Raw genomic sequence first — 5,861 nt, forward strand, 5'->3', positions numbered from 1 at the left:
GCTTCAAGTCCTGAGGAACTTCCCAATTTGACCTCTCTGAGACTCAGTTTTCTCATCCAGAAGGAGGCAGACTGAGGGAAAGAGAGAATCCCAACAGATGAAGTGTTCCAAATAGATAAGAGGAGCATGATCTGTTAATGGGTAACCTGAAGCAGAGGGGTGACGGAAGAGGGAGGGTTATTAACCTCATCCTCTATAACTGAGGGAAAGAATAGTCATTTGAACCAGCAAGCGCAGTGAACTTAGTGAAAGAATGGTCATTAGAACCAGCGATCGCAGTGTAGAGGGAGCCGCCTCTCAGGGAGCACTGCCCTTCATAAGAGGGGCGCAGCTGGATTAAAGGTGAAGGAAACAGAACAGACTAGGACAACGGACGCCTCAGCCGCGACCCTCCCACCGCCTGCCTGGCTCCGCCCCTCTCTCCCTATTGGTTGAGCCCAACCAGGAAGCCACCTCCCGCGGGAACTGGGTGGGATCCCGCAGGTCAGGCCCCCAGGATGCGAGTCTGTGAAGACAGGCAGATCACGGGTCTGGAGGGCAGGACAGAAGATACCTGTCACAGAGGGGGAACACGGAAGGCAGGTAAGGTAGGCTGGTGCCATTTTGTCACTGTGCTGGGATATGATTCTGAAGGCAGTGGGACCGTGGAGAGTTTTTGAGCAGAAGGGACGCAGTGACAGAATAAAATCAACGCTGGGATGGAGACCGTCTGGGCTATTTTACCTCAGGCTCCCTGCCCATCTGGTGTTATACACTTTCCTTGAGGCAACCAGAGCAGCTGCCAGGACCTTCCCTCCTACCCCTAAGGGCAGCAACTCCTGCCTTCAGTTTGTGGCGGGATTCCCCAAGAAAACTCTTTTTCTGGGATTGCCCCTCTCTCCTTTCTTACCTGTTTTAAAATCTTCTTGCGGGTTTTAAAATCTGCCCTGATAACTGTAGCCTGGTTGGCTTTGAACTTTCTAGAAAGACGGAAAGCTGGATCTGAAGCAGCTACTTGAACCACAGTCTCACAGCTGTGATAGAGCCAAGTCACCAAACACCGGTTCCGAAGGAAAACGAACGTGCCTCATTACGGCCTGGCGCAGATCCCTCTGACAGACGCATGAGGTAATGACTCCAAATGAGCACCTTCCCACGGACAATTGGAAAAGAGGCTTCACATTGTGCTTCAGCCTGTAATTCGTTTGCTGTAGAAATGACTGCGCTGGTTGTACTGCACATTTCCTCTCTGAACAATGCCTTTATTGAATCAATTTAAATATTCTTGGAAGGAAGCACTTTGTGACAGAAGCAACCTGATGCCTGGATGTGGGCTTGAAACATGGAGGTGACCCTGGAACCCAGTCTTTAAGGGCTGTTTCTCTACCTGCTGATGGCTGTGTGTACATCTGCCTTGCCACAAAGGATTTGACCCTGTCTTTTCCCCATCATTTTTGGGTGGAAAAAGACTGTGGGGGAAGTGGCAATGGAAACCAGCAACAGGGACCTCAGAGAATGGATGGATTTGTTCCTGTCCCTTTGTGAGGGGGGCTTTGAAGAAGATGTCGGTCTAGAGATGGCTTGAGATGAGATCAGTTGGGAAGTTTCAGCTCTTCTTCCTTCCAGGTACTAATTCCAAGCCTCTATACCCCAAACCAAGGGTGCTACTGCTTCCTCAGAAAAACAATTGAACGGTAAGACATTACATTTCATTCTAGAAAGACATTAGTTCTTGTGCCTCTTATCCAAACCGTAGGCCACTCAGAAAGCTGGCTGATTGCAAAGAGGCTCGATTTCAAGGTGGGAGGAGTAAATGAGACTCCATTTCTGATGAACACAGATGAAGTTGCAGTTTGCCACTTTCAATCAACGACACTGGGTGAGAGCAGTAAAGGTCACCGCCAACCATGTGTTATAAGAAAAATCTGAGATCCCTTCACATTCCGGTCCTCAAGGGCAGTTTTCTGCCTCTTCCTGCTGTGCCCCTTGCTTAGAGGATGACAGATGAATCTGGACTGGGCTTCAGTTTTGCTTTTGGTTGCACATAAAATAATTGCTTTAGAAACAATACCCTTGTGATTAAAAAACCACTGCAGCTAAAAATATTGAAATCAGGAAGCATCCCAAATAAAGGATTTGCCAAACACATCATCTAGGACAAAAAATTTTGCTGGCAGAACATAAAATAAATATCAAAAGACTAAACTAATAAGGCACTAGGAAGCGCTAGAGTTCTACTGGGTACCATTTGTCCAAGATGTTTATACATCTCCACGTAATTACAGCTAATCATATAAACTCTTTGTTTCAGCTTGAAATCTGTTCAGGTTAACACCTTCACTTCTGTGTTGATTATTTCTTTCCCATCTTCTGATCTCCTTCTGCCTCTTTTTTTTTTTTTTTTTTTTTAAAGAATAAATTACTGTCAGAGCATGGGCTTGCAAAGCAGGGATTTGAGTCTATCTAATTATTTTTCCCTCCTTTCCTCATCTTTTTATTTCCAGCAACTCCCAGATGCACCTCAGATTCTCTCAATAAATCCTTATTTTATTTTTTTTATCTGTTATGCTGATCTCCCTTCTTCCACTACCCCCCTTTCTCATTCTTTCTAATTTCCTTAACTGCATTTTCTTTGTTTTATAGGATAGTTATAAGTTATACACATTCAAGTCTTGTGGATGGATTGTTCTGTTTCGTGGGCTAAGGCAAATATATGTCATGATATCAACTTACTCTCTTGGAAGAGGAAGTCTGGGACTTCCCTGGAGATCCAGTGGTTAAGACTCTGTGCTTTCACTGCAGGGAGAACAAGTTCCATCCATGGTTGGTTCAATCCCTGGTCAGGGAACTAAGATGCCATGTGCCATGTGGCTTGGCTGACAAAAAAGAGAGGGAGAGAGAGAAAGACTTACACTGAAACCAAGACTATTCTTACTCCTTTGTCTGTGCTTTCCCTGACCAACTGACCAAATGCAAGTTGGGCAACAGAAGGGGTGAACAATGGTCATGGTCGTAGTTATAATCCTCTCCTTATCCCCTAAAGGGAAGCTGTACCCAGGGACTGGAAAGTTTGTGAATAGACTGAGGTGATCCATGAGAGAGATGGGAGTTCTATACTTCTATGGTTTGAACATCTGTGTTCCCCCCAATTCACCTCCAAGTGATGGCATTAGGAGGCAAGGCCTTTGGGGAATGATTAGGTCATGAGGGTGGAGCCTTCATAATTGGGGTTAGTGCCATTGTAAGAAAAGGGCCCACCCAGGGAGCTAAGTTGTCCCTTCGGCCATGTGAGGGCTCAGGGAGAAGGTAGCTTAGCTGTCCATGAAGAATGTCCTCATCAGAATCAATCCGTTTGCATCTTGACTTTGGACTCTCCAGCCTCCAGACTGTGAGAAATAAATTTCTGCTGTTTATAAGCCACCCAGGTAATGGTATTTTTGTTACAGCAGCCTGAATGGACTGAGATAGATAGAGAGCAGTGTTTTTGAGACATGAAAGGCAGAAGCCAGATGATGCTAGGGTAGAACAGGGGGTCTGTCTCATCCATTCCTTCCTTCAGCACCCATGTCCCCAGAATGGAGAGAGTCAAGGGCAACCGCAGGCACCAGGCAGAGCTGGTCTTCCTGTTGGACCTCACACCGCCTGACTCATCATTCCCTTGGATTATCACTGTTGGTCATAGCTAGGCATGATCCCAAGGTTCAGAGGTAGGAATTTTTACTTTTCTGTGTTCCAGAAAGGCCACCGGGATGTTTGAGTAACATTGTTTTAGAATATTTTCCCTTCTGCAACATTTCAGTTTATTTGACATTCTCCCACCATTAACAAGGAGAAGGCGATGGCACCCCACTCCAGTACTCTTGTCTGGAGAATCCCATGGATGGAGGAGCCTGGTGGGCTGCAGTCCATGGGGTCGCGAAGAGTCGGACACGACTGAGCGACTTCCCTTTTCACTTTTCACTTTCATGCATTGGAGAAGGAGATGGCAACCCACTCCAGTGTTCTTGCCTGGAGAATCCCAGGGATGGGGGAGCCTGGTGGGCTGCTGTCTATGGGGTCACACAGAGTCGGACACGACTGAAGTGACTTAGCAGTAGCAGTAGCACCATTAACATCTCCAACGTTAAAACAATACGGCATCAGTTTGCTTCCCGCTCCCTGTGATTTCAAATTGCACCTTTTCCGATGGCTCAGTCCACAATGACCTTTCCATTTTGAACTCCCCTATGTAATACTCAAATCTCCACGAGGGTGGGCACTGCCTTTTGCTCTCTTTGGATTCCCAGCATTTAGCAAAAGGCATGCCATGGGAATGGAGCTCAAGAAATACCTTCCAGCATTTACCACCTATAGATGGTGTTTAAATTTTTTTTTTCACTTAAATATATTTTGCTTTCCAATGGGATTGTAGCTGTTAGAGGGCGTTGCCTGCATCACCACCTCAGAGTGTACTGTTTTTTTTAAGTAGTAGCTCATTAGAGAATTGTTTCAATGATGATGATTAAACTCCGTAAATATTTTATTGAATCCTTTCCCTGTGCTGAGGTTCCCTTGTGGCTCAGCTGGTAAAGAATCCGTCTGCAATGCTGGAGACCTGGGTTTGATCCCTGGGTTGGGAAGATCCCTTGGAGGAGGGCATGGCAACCCATTCCAGTATTCTGGCCTGGAGAATTCCATGGACTGTATAGTCCATGAGGTCACAAAGAGTAGGACACAACTGAGCAATTTAACTTTCACTTCACTTTCTCTGTGCCAGAAAGTGTAGTGGCTACATAGGATGAAAGCATGAAAAAAAAAAAAAAAAAGAGAAAAAACTTTGGAAGTCATAATATACATGATAATAGTAACAAATCTCTGGGGTCTGGCAAAGTGATGCACCTTATTTGAATAGCTAATAAGGTGTAGACCCGATTTCATTAGATGATTGAATGGTATCACCGATGCAATAGAGATAAACTTGGGCAAACTTCAGGAGATGGTGAGGGATAGGGAAGCCTGGAGTGCTGCAGTCCATGGGTTTACTCGACTTAGCAACTGAACAACAATAAACCGAATTTCAGAAGTACTCGGGATTTATCATCTGATCACCTGACATGATTAATGCAAGGCAGGGATTGAATTAAATATGTTTGAAGTGTTCTGAGTTTTTTAGTTTTTTGAGTCAGTGAACTGCATGTATTGCTTCTCATGTAATAACTTGCCCAAAGAAAATCTGAACCAACCATCCACACAGGCTCCGTGCTGGGCACTGGGCAGAGAGAGAGGATGTATTGGATAAAATACAAAGCCTCCAGGACTCACGAATGGGACTCACACCAGCACTGCTTACCCCTCCTGTGAGGCTGATCTGCTAAGTGCAAGAAAAAAAGATAAAAACCAAGTGTTACAGGAATGATTAATTTTGACTGCAGTGATCCTGGCAGACTTCACAAACAGACTGACATTTGAGTTGGACCTTGATATTGGATTTTGACAAGCAGAGACTGCAGGAAAGACCAACTCAGGTGAAGCAGGATAAACAAAAGCATGGAAATCTGAAAGGTTCTGCCCTCAGTAGGCAAGGAAAGTATGAGTTGGTTGGGGTTGGAAGACATTTTTCAGGGGCTGTGAATGATCTGACACGGGTTGCCCTGGCATTTTCAAGGTCAAATTAGGCCTCTGGTCAAGTTTTATTTGGCTCAGCACTAGGTTTTACATTTTTTTAAAAAAATTGCTACCAGCATTTAAAAATCAGGAAGTTTCACATACACGTACAGATTTTGGTGGTGGTTTAGTCGCTAAGTTGTGTCCGACTCTTGGGATCCCATGGACTGTAGCCCGCCAGTCTCCTCTGTCCATGGGGTTCTCCAGGCAATAATACTGGAGTGGGTTGCCATTTCCTT

The 5,861-nt window shown here is 45.3% G+C and overlaps 1 long non-coding RNA gene across 1 annotated transcript; it reads left to right on the top strand.

The window, feature by feature from the left end:
* The first annotated feature begins 494 nt into the window (after positions 1 to 494).
* LOC105606408 (uncharacterized) lies at positions 495 to 5,355 on the top strand. Its single transcript, XR_003587122.3, has 2 exons — positions 495 to 582; positions 964 to 5,355. It is a non-coding gene; the product is annotated as an uncharacterized LOC105606408 (long non-coding RNA).
* Positions 5,356 to 5,861: the final 506 nt, after the last annotated feature.

The sequence above is a fragment of the Ovis aries genome, chromosome 26 (assembly GCF_016772045.2).
Source record: "Ovis aries strain OAR_USU_Benz2616 breed Rambouillet chromosome 26, ARS-UI_Ramb_v3.0, whole genome shotgun sequence".
Lineage (NCBI taxonomy): Eukaryota > Metazoa > Chordata > Mammalia > Artiodactyla > Bovidae > Ovis > Ovis aries.